The 12,903-nt window shown below is 32.9% G+C and overlaps 1 long non-coding RNA gene across 5 annotated transcripts; it reads right to left on the bottom strand.

Annotated features, from left to right (window-relative positions):
- Window positions 1-1,805: 1,805 nt before the first annotated feature.
- Window positions 1,806-11,693, bottom strand: LOC126662344 (uncharacterized). 5 transcript variants are annotated; one of them, XR_008789733.1, is made up of 12 exons: window positions 11,329-11,693; window positions 10,735-10,805; window positions 9,670-9,720; window positions 6,598-9,491; window positions 6,017-6,503; window positions 5,243-5,921; window positions 5,040-5,136; window positions 3,853-4,309; window positions 3,630-3,758; window positions 3,233-3,525; window positions 2,440-2,538; window positions 1,806-2,364 (listed from the first exon to the last, which is right to left on the bottom strand). It is a non-coding gene; the product is annotated as an uncharacterized LOC126662344 (long non-coding RNA). The 5 variants fall into 5 exon arrangements; XR_008789735.1 differs by lacking the exons at window positions 5,243-5,921; window positions 6,017-6,503; window positions 6,598-9,491 and having other exon boundaries at window positions 10,735-10,802; window positions 11,329-11,366; window positions 11,490-11,646; XR_008789732.1 differs by lacking the exons at window positions 5,243-5,921; window positions 6,017-6,503; window positions 6,598-9,491 and having other exon boundaries at window positions 11,329-11,366; window positions 11,490-11,645.
- Between the last annotated feature and the right edge of the window lie 1,210 nt (window positions 11,694-12,903).

The raw sequence follows: 12,903 nt of genomic DNA, 5'->3' as shown, positions 1-12,903 counted from the left end.
TAAACCTAATCAACATCAAATATGTATAAATCACATATCAATACGTAAATAGAACATGTCGGGGTTAGACAAATGATTTGATAAGTTTGGTGTAAGGTTGATTCTCGAATCTATGTGCTTATCGAGTTAGATTCTTAACCCGGTATCTATTTGATATTTGTGATAGGTTTAACAAATCAACCAACTAGTGGAAATGGAGCTCAGGGAGCTTGACAGCCACTGTCATTATAGAATTAGAATAGCAGGTCGTGAGTACATATGTGGTTATTTACATTTGAAGTATTTTAAAATGCATTTCTTTTATGATATATGTTATATAAAGTGCATGACATCATTTAAAAATGATTGCTTGTTTTGAAATACATGCATCGTAATTTGAAGCCAGTATAGGTACCCGATGAAACAAACTACCTATTGGGTGTCAATAGGCTGTGTGATCACCAGTTGAGTCTAGAAGTCGGATCCTAGTACAATAAGTTGAAAGGATCTACAAAATGATATTTATGAATGTGGAATGAGATTTGTGAATGTAAGAGGACGTTATCCTCAAAGCCACGGATGGCTCTTAGTAGCTCGGTTGATTTATCTTGGGCATAATTGCTATGCTCCGTTTTATCTTGAGCATTTTTGTTAAGCCTGGTTGAGTTATTCCCAGACTCTTTGATTTGTTTTGTTGGACATAAGTAGTTGTACCGATATACTCGGTGAGTTATCTCGGGATCATACGACATGGTAGTGAACCTACCATAAGGAATAAGTGCTCGATTTGTTCGAGAGTTCTAATTTGTGTAACCCTTATACCAAGTTTGTATAAGTGTTAAGGTTTCAGTAAGATATTTGAATACAGATGCATACGCTTGAATCTTTTATGCATTGATTTCAATGTTTTATGAACACGCATTTATAAACTAAGTGACCTCACTCAGTTTCGACTGACCCCCACAATGTTTGGTGCAAGTGTCAAATTTTGGCAAGCCGGACTTCTATTCTTATTTCATAAGTCTGAAGTATGTACAAAATTAGTAGTGCTGCACTAGAGTCAAGTCCACGTTTTTATGGATATTTGTAAAACGGTTTGCATGTTTGCAACTCTGATGTGTATGTTTTCATTACCTCTTTTAAAAACCGTTCGCTTTTTTTTTTGGAACGGGCGGTGCTAGAATGTGGGACATCGCACAATAAGACCCGAGTTCCTATGAAAACAATTTGTTTATGAATGGACGTTTGGATTTTGAAAATAGCTTTCGCAAAAAATTTATACGTATTTTTCACTATAAAAAAACAGTGCGTTTGTGACAGAAAAATCTGTCACAAACATCAGTTTGTGATAGATTGGTGACAGATTTTCAACCGCCACCAATTTTGGTCTAACTAATAATTTGTGACGGATTATAGGATCCGTCACTAAATTGTGAAAGATCAATAATGGAATCTTCCGTCACAAATGTCAATTGTCAACACTGAACAATCCGTCACAAATTTGTGATGACACTTTTTGTCACCAATCCGTCATAATGTAGTGACGGATTTGTGACGGAATGAAGTTTGTGACAGATGTATCCTTCAATAATTTGTGACGGATTTGCGACGGATGCAAGTTTGTGACGGATTCTTCGTCGCAAATCCGTCACAAAGTTTGTTACAAACTTGTGATGTATTGATATTTGTGACAGATATATCCATCACAAATCTGTCAGTAAATTGTGACAAATTCATCACAAAACTACATGCATGATTGATAATATTTAATTTTCTCGTACCTGATTTATTGAAATTAAAATTGTAATAAATTTAAGAAGAAAAAGTTAAATTTAATAAAAATTAGCTGCCAATTAATTTAGATATTTCATACATAGTTTTAATGTTATAATATAAAGAAAAAAACAACCTGTGTCTCAATGTTGCATAGATAACAAAAACAACTACTAAGGAAGAGCCATTGATTATGTGCTACAACCTTCAAAACTCGGCTGATATTCCTTAATTAGGTTGTGTACCACCCTATAAGTTCTCCATTAGTCGGAGACAATTTTCTTGCATTTTTAGTAGGGATGCTTTTTGTTGGTTCAAGGACTCTTGTTGGTTGTTCAGAGAATGCATCTTTGCTGCCATTGCTTGTTCCTTCTCAAACAAGAACTCTATCATCTTTTCAACCTCATCATTAGTTGAAGAATCTGATTGAGAAGCAGACATTGATGATGAATGTTGAGGATAAAAGACTCATGCTAGAGAGCCTAATCCATATACACGCCTCTTCTTCTTACCACCGACAACATCATAGTATATCTGGTTAATGTGAAATTCTGGAATAGTTCCATCATCTAATGGTTGAGTAGCAAGAGATAACGCTGCTTCCATCTTATCCTATATATAATTGAACCAAAATAAGATACATGGTCGGAACTTCTTTAATAAATAAATCAAATTAAGAAAACTTACACTAATAGCATGTGATTTGCTATCAACAAATGATCCATCATTCCTTTCATGTAACTTTTTAAAAATACTCTATGTATTCACACCAATATTTCCCTTCTCCTAAACACCACATATTAAATATATATCAGAATGACATAACTGAAATGAATATCACATCAAATAACAAGGGGTACTGCCAAATATGTTCAACCATATTGAATAACTGAAATGAATATCACATCAAATAACAAGGGGTACTGCCAAATATTTTCAACCATATCAAATAACAAGGGGTACTGCCAAATATTTTCAACCATATCAAATAACTTTAATTCTTTCAGATGAGGTTTGGCATCAAATCTTTAACTATTGTTGGTTCATTACAATCAAGACATCTAACTCAGTACTTAATTAGAAGTGACTCTAAATGACAAACATATAAAAATAACTTGCAGCAATGACTCCATAGTCCATCCAGAGCAACATTATACCAAGTTACTGAACTATAATCATGCAGTTTTGTGAAAAAAGGCAAAAAAGATTAATGCCATAGCAAGTCATAATATCCAAAATAAGACAAACAAAACTGAATGTATCTAGATTAACAGAAATCAAAACTCAGAAATCAAAAGCAAGCTTAAATATTCCATATTCAACATTTCAACTCACAGCTTCAAGGAACTAATAACACCATAGGCATAAACCATCAATTTAACTTAATTCGCAATACTAATCAATCAAAAAGCAAGTATATACTAATAGAACCATTGGGAAGAAACTCTTCTGAATAAGAATTAAAATTATGAATAGTTACCATTAATGTTGTGTGCTCTATAGTAGATTTGGATCCTCTTCTATGCTTAGCAACACCGGTACCGGGAACATTTGGTTCTGAATTTCTATTCTTTGAATCTTGTTTTGATTTTTTTTTTCCAATCATCTGACTACCATTTTTTAAGCCAGCTATCCCAAATATCTTGTTTAACACCTTGAGGTAGTTTCTTTACCGTTTCCCATGATTTTCTCCATCTAGAAAGCGTTTTGTTGTAGTGATTTGACGCAATCGTATTCCATGTGGCCTTAACAAACTCTCCATGATTAGAATCTCTGAAATATTAAAGAAATCAAAATATGTTAATCAAAGACATGATAGAATTTAATAATGGTATTCTAACTATATAATAAATTTAATAATATATAGGTATTCTAACCTCGAAATCCTGCCAATAAATTTTTTTATATTTGCATTAACAGAAGCCCAAGTGTATCCCTCTGGATCTTGCTTCTCTCTAAATGCGAAACATAAATTTCGAGCTATAGAATTACCATTGGGAAGAAACCTTTAAAATAAACAAAAAGTCATTTAAAAGATAATATTACCAACTTGTACTATAGTAAAAAATATAAATGAAATCAATTTATATATTATCTAACCTTTCACCCTTAACATATACGTAAGAAACATCTGATGAATGCCGCTAGTTTGTGTTGGATCCTATGGAAAGATTAGGAAGAGGTGTAGTACAAGATTGTGGTGTAGGTGGAGTCTCAAATTGATCATCATTGTTTATTGACGGAGCTTGTGTATCTCGTATAGGTGGCGGTGGTGGTATTGATAATGGGGGTGGTGGTCGTCGTGTTGATGATTCTGGTCTTGTTGTTAATGCCTCTATTATTTATGGTGGCGGTGGTCGTTGGGTTGATGATTCCGGTCTCGTTGCTGATGCCTCTACTCTTGGTGGTGGTGGTGGTGGTGATTTTGATCGTGTTAGCGTTGTTGGGGGTAGTTGGGGTGGTGGCGCTACCGATGTTGGTAAATGTCGTTCAACTCTTGTTGTTGCTGCTCGTGACAGTTTATTTGATTTTATGTAACGCAAACGTTTTTTCATATCTGTAAGAAAAAGCATAAAATAAAGCCCAAGACACAATGACAAATTCTAAAAAACAGAGTGACAAATTCTAAAAAACAAATTCAAAGTGTTCATCGTCTTTTCTAAAATTTCAAAGATTGAAAACTTTGATCAAATATCAATCAGAAGCTTCCTACTTCTAGATTGTGTCTATTGCTGCTGTAAGACGACAAAAGTATGAGAGCTTTTCTTAGACTATGGCACAGGTGCTGGAATTCTTGGAATAACAGCTCTTGAGGTAATAAAGTTTTGTTTTATGATTCAGCCTGTGATAAGAGAGATGCATTTTCTTATACCGTCTCCTCTTGGAAATGATTTCCTAAGCAACAATCATTCCTAAATTTATTTATGAATACAAGTTTGTATCATACATTTCTGAATGCATGTACCACTTCTCTACATACTTCATAGAGTGTTTATCCCATGCAACCGTTGCGCCACGTCATTTTTACATCAAGCCAATGAGCATTTGCAATAGGGAATCTTTTAATTATTACTTATTTTTTTTATCATTCAATTTTCCACATGGCTAACGCACAATTGGTTTGTTGCACGAATGACGTGACGCAACGGTTGTGTACAATAATTTTTCTACTTCATATTATATGGTTCTTCGAATTAAACTCATTGCCAATAATAAACTCAATATGTAATAGATGGTTTTTCAAATTAAATATTCTACCTTAAGTGAGGAAGGAATAGCAAACTTACTTGTGTTTGAAACAGTCCAATAACACTGCGGTCAACTAAGAGCTTCTAAAGATGATTAGCAATTAGTTCAACTTCTTTGTGCACACTTGCTGGTGTTCTGCAATAAAGTAAATTTACAAGCAATTTAATCATCGCTTGGAGGGAAAATAAATAACTCATAACCATATGAATCAATAACTTAAACCCAAAACATCCATAATCACCTTCACTAATTTAATGCAAAACTCAGAAACATAGCTACTGATCCTAAATTGTTAACTTAGTTATAGAAATTCAATCTTGAAATTATATCAAGGTTTCATTGACATCAACTTGGCTATCCACTTCATGTTATTCAATAGAATCCTCCTGGTATGCAAATATCGTTGGTGACACTGGTAGGCTGCTTCTCTCTGGTACCTCCACGACAAACCTTCGTTTAATTTTATAAACATCTAACCAATCATTTCATTTTGAAGTATGATATCTTAAATAATGCACTTGTTCTGCTTGGACAGCCATAATAAATGGCTCATATTTACTGAAAGCTCTACGACAATTAACATCAACAAGTTTAAGTTGCGGATGCACTCTTGTACCCATCCTTGGAGTCGGATCAAACCAAGAACATTTAAATACGACGACCTTTTTAATCAGTAATGCCGGATAATCCAATTCTAAGATCTCTGTCAATTTACCATAAAAGTCAAATTCACTAGTGCTACTATTTGAACCTCTAATGCATACTCCACTATTCGTGGTTAATCTGTTTGAACCATGTCCTTCGGTATGAAATTTATATCCATTAACATAGTATCCAGAGTACCATTTCACCTCATGCAACGGACCTTTGGCAAGGTCTTGCATAATTGGGTTTGTAATGTTTGGTATCTCAGTATGTGCCTGGTGAAAGAATCAAATAATCAAAATTCAAAATAATTGAAGGTACGAACAGTATTTACTATAGTTAAAATTGTATTAAGTATTTACATGCTTACATATTTCTCAAACCATTCTGCAAAATCATTTTCCAGTTTCAACTCAACCTCAGTGTTGGTAATAATTGGATTATTGAATCCAATTCATCTTCATATATACTGTATGGAAAAATAAATCCTTAGGATTAATCTTCTCATACAAATATTTAGATAATTACTACATAGTTACTTTATATATGGCTTCACTTCAACGTAATTTAATAGTATATAAGTATGAGCTGCATGATATTCTTTATCCTCTAAATATCTGGATTTAGCTTGACCCATAGATCGACCCGGGTGTTTAAAAATTGACAACATTCTAGGAGGGGCATTTAAATCAGCTCCACCATCATCATTATGTGGCTCTCTCCTATGCCTTGTAGGAATAGTAGGCTTGAAGTAATGTGCACAAAACGAAGCAGTTTCTTCAACCAAATATGCATTAGAAATTGAACCTTCAACTTGAGATTTATTAGTCACATTATTTTTCAGCCTGCGAAGATACCTACAATTATATGCTTTAATTACAAAATTTACTTAAAATTTTATATAAATTTCATTATAGCTTATATCATAGATAACGTTATTATTAGCAATACCTCTCAAAAGGGTACATCCATCGATATTGAATTGGACCAGCTATTCGCGCTTCTTGCGGCAAATGAATCGGAAGATGCTTCATTGGGTCAAAGAAGTTTAGAGGAATGATACGCTCAAGCTTACATAATATTATTGGAATCTCTTGCTCCAAATGTATATTTTCTTCTCTTCTAATGACAGTGGATGTTAGACTTTTGAAAAAAAGGTTTAGTTCTGTCAATACTTGCCACACATTAGCAGGCAACAATTCACAAAATGCAATTGGAATTAGTCTTTGAATAAACACATGAGAATCATGCCTCTTCATCCCGTAAAATTTTAATTTCTTCATGTCAACACATCGACCCATGTTGGAAACATACCCATCTGGAAATTTGAGTTCTCTAACCCAATTACACAATTCTTCCATCCCTTTTTGTCAAGTGTGAAAGAAGTCTTTGGGTATTTTCCTGGATATTCATCTTGGTGCAGCTCAGGGCGATTGCAAAACTCCTTCAAATCGTCTCTAGATTTTGCATTATCTTTCGTTTTTCCCGAAACATTCATCACCGTATTAAGAATATTATCAAATAAGTTTTTCTCAATATGCATCACATCCAAATTATGCCTTATTAAATTAGATCTCCAATAAGGCAAATCCCAAAAAATGCTTCTTTTTTTCAATGCACAACCATATAATTTAGATATATGCACATTTTCTTCTTCTGCATTTATTGTTTGTTACTTTTTTCAGCCCAAGATGTTCTATTTCATCAAGTATTGCTGAACCAGATTGCATATCAAGAATAATTTTTTGTACTACCTCACCTTTTCTAAACCACTTTTTGTTTCTTCTAAATGAATGATCTGGTGGTAGAAACTTTTGATGATTGTCAAACCACGACGTCTTGCGGCCTTTTGTCAATTGGAATGCATCAGAATCACCCATGCAATGAGGACAAGCTAACTTTCCTCTTGTACTCCACCCTGATAACATTGAGTAACATGGAAAATCACTAATCGTCCACGTAAGGGCAGATCTCATTTCAAAATTCTACCTAGCCGAAATATCATACGTGCTCACACCAACCTCCCATAAATGTTTCAACTCAGCAATTAGAGGTTGTAAAAAAAAAATCTAACTTGTCTTTAGGATTTTTTGGACCGGGGATGATGGCTGTCAAGAACATGTATTCATCTTTCATGCACATACCGGGTGGTAAATTGTACGGTGTCACTATTATTGGCCAAGATGAATATTGTCGCCCTGTTTGTCCAAAGGGTTGAAACCCATCGGTACACAACTCTAGTCGAACATTTCGAACTTCAGAAGCAAATGAGGGATTTGCCTCATTAAAAGGCTTCCAAGGAGGAGAATCTGAACAATGACGCATTATGCCATCTTCTTCCTATTCATGTTCACCATGCCACCTCATGTGGTTTGAAGTTGTATGTGAAGCATACAATCTCTGCAAACGTGGTTTTAGTAGAAAATAATGCATCTTCTTATAAGGTTTATTTGTTTTCCGCTTATTGGAACCACGTCCTTGCTTTTTAAATCGAGGATGACCACAAACCTTATAGCTATTAAGGCCAATATCTTCGTTCTAAAATAGCATACATCCTTGCTTGCGACAATCAATAACTTCTACCAGTAAGCCCAATTTCTGCACTAACTTCGTGCTATAAAAGCTATCGGTCATTACATTATCAGTAGGTAGTACCTTTGACAAAAACTTGCAGAGTTCATCATATAACCTTTCTGAAAAATGAAATTCTTCTTTCCAGTTCATAAGTTTAGCAACAACAGTAACTGAGAATGTCCTCCTGGATTTCCTTCCCATAACTCTTGTTCAGATGCCTAAGCATGTCATATAAACGTTGTGCATCCAAGTTTGGGATCTCTTCCATTGAATGTGAAACATGAGGAGGATCTATGAAATCTTCAGTTGAATAAAGACCACTAGAAGGACCAATAACATCATCCATCATAGATCGAAACAAATAACTAGCGTTATTGGTTTCAGCTTGGTGGCATGCATCTTCTAAATATATGTTATTAGGTCGGGCTGAATTGGGTACATAAGTTTCTCCATGATTGTACCAGCAATAGTAGTTCTTCATGAATCCATGTTTTCCAAGATGACACATCACTGTCACCTCATCAAGATAACTCTTGTTTCGACACTTTGTGTGATTACAAGGGCACCTTATCTTCGCACCATCCAAGAATTCAGGATGTCTTTTTCAAAATTCCACAAATTCTTCCACGCCTTGTGCAAATAGTGGATGCAAATATCCATCTTGTAACAGAACATACATCCATTCTCGGTCCATACTAATGATCTCTAAATTCATTCCAAAAATTATACATTTTTAATGTAAAAGCGCAATAATATGTATACATAAAACAGGTCTAACACAGAAGAAATAGTAACTTCTCTTAGAAGGAATTCAAGTTAATTAAGTACTTATGATATCTAAACATATCCCCACTGATTTAAAGAGTTTCACATTTATAAACAATCAATTTGACATAATAAATGCACAAACATCCAACTGAAAATATCCAATTAACAAATTTTCCCTCAATAATCACAAGACTAACTGAAATACCAATAAATAGTTACAAAAACCAATTCATTAACAGTTTTAATTTCAATAATAAATAGTCATTAATTGGACAAATCAACAAACAACCTATAAGAGCATTAGATCAGCCAAAACTAAACTAACATAGTATTTTTCTCAAAAGCTGAACATAATGGCATCAAATGTGAATCAAACAAAGCAGTAAACATTTTTAAGCTTGAGCAACCATAAGTCGTATCAAGTTTCAAGCAACATGAGCAAAAATGGTAAATTAGGAAAAGAAGAACCAATGGTAAAATGCCTTCCACGAAGCCTCTTCAACCTGAGTTGATCATTCTCAGTCAAATCTTACTATTTATTATTTAATTAAAATCTACAATTATCTTACAGTAAACAGAGATCAACAAATTTACATTTATCAAACATAACGAAATACCAATCAGCAGATGCTTTTCAAAGTTTAATGAAATTTAATAACAAAATTTCAAAAGGAAACAGACCTGAACTTAGCTAATTGGAGTTCAATTCCCTCTGCACTTCGATTAGCAAACCTGCAATGCATACACCGACAGCGGATGAAAGAAAGAAAAACAATTCAGTAAAGCAACAACAAAAGCAATACAAATTCATGATCCTAGCTTTATATCCACAGTTCATATGCATCCATCTCCATTGATGCACATATGAGAGCGAGATTATGTGAGTTACAAACACAATGTTATTTCAAAAACAAACCATTTAAAGTGAGCTTAGGTTGAAAAGGGTCCTAAAGAGAGCTTTCTGCTAAGCTAAAAGTTTCCGTAAAAACACTGATTAAAAAAGAGTATATCTAAGAAAATCATTATCTAGTAAAGAATTACAATATTATTCTGATGATCATAACTCACAAAGTAACAATGCATTAATTCTTTAATTTATTATTCAAATTAATCCTATGTAAAGTGACATCCATCTACAAGCTTTGTAATTTCTTTAAAATATATATAAAAAATAGAACAAAAACAGTATTAATTACCAATTTAAGATAATCAGTATTCAGAAATTAAATAGAATGAGCATGATGATGCCCCATTAAAAAACCAAAACTGGTAACATGCAAAAATTGAGCACAACAAATTTAAATTCAAAAACAACACAACACAATATACTAAAAGGAAAATGTGATTACGACATACTTTCGGAATAGGGCAAATGTAATCACAAGAAGCATTTAAATTTAAAATACAACTCACAGTCACTCTTTCGTAAATAATCAAGTACCGAAACTTCAATTAGATATAAAGCTGATACAAAAAAGCACTCTTTATTTGAAGAGATAATGTCTTATCACTTTCTAATTTGATATGGTCATCAGATGAAATATGTTTTAAGAATAAACTGACTCATCAATGTTCTTTCACTAACTAATTCTTGTATTAAACATATTGAATTATTGAAAAGAAAGTCTCCAAACATAGGTGGAACAAATAAATTCAAGGAAAAAATGGGACAATGTGCAGCAAAACCCAAACACATAAATTAAGAGCCAATAAGCAAAGGAAAAAAAGGAAAAAACAGTAACTTACATTTTAGAAACTCCTCTTTTTCCTTTGATTTCAAATCAGCCCTTGTTGCTTGCTCTAGCCTCTCTTGCCTTCTATTGAAAGTGTGAGCAACCAATGAAATAATTATAGACTATCCAAAGAGTAAAGGACACAGTGAAATCTCTTTCACCTTTTACTTTGATCTTACTTTACTTTCATCTTATTTTACTTTCATCTTACTTTACATAATAAAAAAACAAATGCAGAAATGTGTTGATGAACATAAACTTAACATTATATTGACCTTTAAATTAGAAATAAAACATTTTAATAAGCTGAAAACCACCCGATTTAAACGCTCTTTTTCGTAGAACGCAACCCAGAAAAGGGTTGACAAACAAAGATTAAACAATTAAAAAACAAATGATAAAAAATCAAACCATTCTATCAAAGTAATTCAAACTCATTCAATTCTTCTTATTTAATCACACAAGAAACTGCAATTTTTTAAAAATTAATTATTGCAACCCTAAGTTGTCATGATCAGATGCTTATTAATCCTAATTGTCAAACATTACATTTGTGCATTTATTAGGTCAAGAAATTAAAGGAAAACAAAAACAACATTACGATTACCTGGATAAAGCAATATTGCGATTCACTTTATAATGTTTCTGAATGAATATGAAGAAGAGATTTCATAAGAATGTTTATAATCATACAAACAGAGGGGAAAAAAAGAAATCGAAAGGGTCAAACCAGATTTGATAATAAAATTTTAGGTTTGTTTTCCCAACCTGATAAGAGGCGCCAATCTTCTTAAAAAAAAAAGAGGCGCCAATCTTCTGAAAACTAAAAAGGAAGCGCCAATCGTAAATTTTCCCAACACAATAAGAGGAAGAAGAAGAACAACATATGAGAGATTGTTAGGGTTTAATTGTTTAGAAGGAAAAAATGAGAGTTAAGTTCAATAAAAGCAAAACGATGTGTTTTGGGATTTACATTGAACATCCGTCACATTTTCGTCATAAACTTGTGACACATATTATCTTCGTCACAACTTTTGGGACGGAATTGTGACGGACAATGTCTATTTTAGATATTGTGACGATAATTTCCGTCACAAAAATTTATGACGGATAAATCCATCACTATTCCGTTACCACAGAATTTTAATCCGTTACAAAATTCCGTCACAAAAACGTCACAAATCTGTCACAAATAGTAATGCGCGACCAAATACAATATCTATCACATATTCCGTCACAAAAATATAGATCCCTCACAAATCTGTCACTAATTGGTGACGGATACTTTCCTTCACAAATTTCTGTCACAATCGCACTGTTTTTTATTAGTGTTTAAAGGCTTGTTACGAGTTTTGGAATTACCATTCCGATTTATTAACGCCGGTCTCGGCTCGAGATTTCGGGTCGTGACAGCTCTTATCCCAACTATTTTGTCATTTTAGAACTCTAAGATTACTTCATATTTTTCCTATCTTTCTCAATTTACTAAATTCGTAAAGGATAAACAAATGTAAGAATTAGCATCGGTATTCAATATCCAAACTTTTAAATAAGCAATTGACATTAAAACATGAGATAGACATATTCTTGATGAAATTGTTGTTCCTGTCGTCATTGCCCTTGAAGTATTCACAATACTTAATGCAATTTTTATTTCAATGTCATTCGGTGTGACAAAATAAACACTTCCCTTTTAAGTATTCTTAATACTTAATTCAATTTCATTTTAAATGTCTTTAGGTTTGATAAAAGAAAGACTTTTTTTTTATTGAGCAAACCGCCTTCCAAATATTCCAAATATTTCAGACAATGACTTATAGTGTCCTACATATTAAAAAATAAAAAACATTTTCTTTATTAATCGATGTGCATTTCTTTTTCGCAAAAACCTTAGAGGTATCAAAATGTCTTAATCAATCAAAAACTATTTTTAACTACTAGCCGATTACTATCGTGAATGTCACTTTATATAATTCTATTAAATCTTAATATCCTTTAGACATCAAATATCTCTAATTAGTAATCATGTTATTTTGTATATTTAATCGTAATGATTTGGTCTTTGTCAAAATGGCCTCCCACTATCGTTTTCAAATCCTACACTTCTAAAATAGGAAACGTAAATTTTCGTTGGAAAAAATTTCATGTGAGTTAATGAATTCTTATATTCATTTATTTTTTC

Source organism: Mercurialis annua, linkage group LG8 (genome assembly GCF_937616625.2).
Source record: "Mercurialis annua linkage group LG8, ddMerAnnu1.2, whole genome shotgun sequence".
NCBI lineage: Eukaryota > Viridiplantae > Streptophyta > Magnoliopsida > Malpighiales > Euphorbiaceae > Mercurialis > Mercurialis annua.
This window is presented reverse-complemented; position numbering and strand designations above follow the sequence as displayed.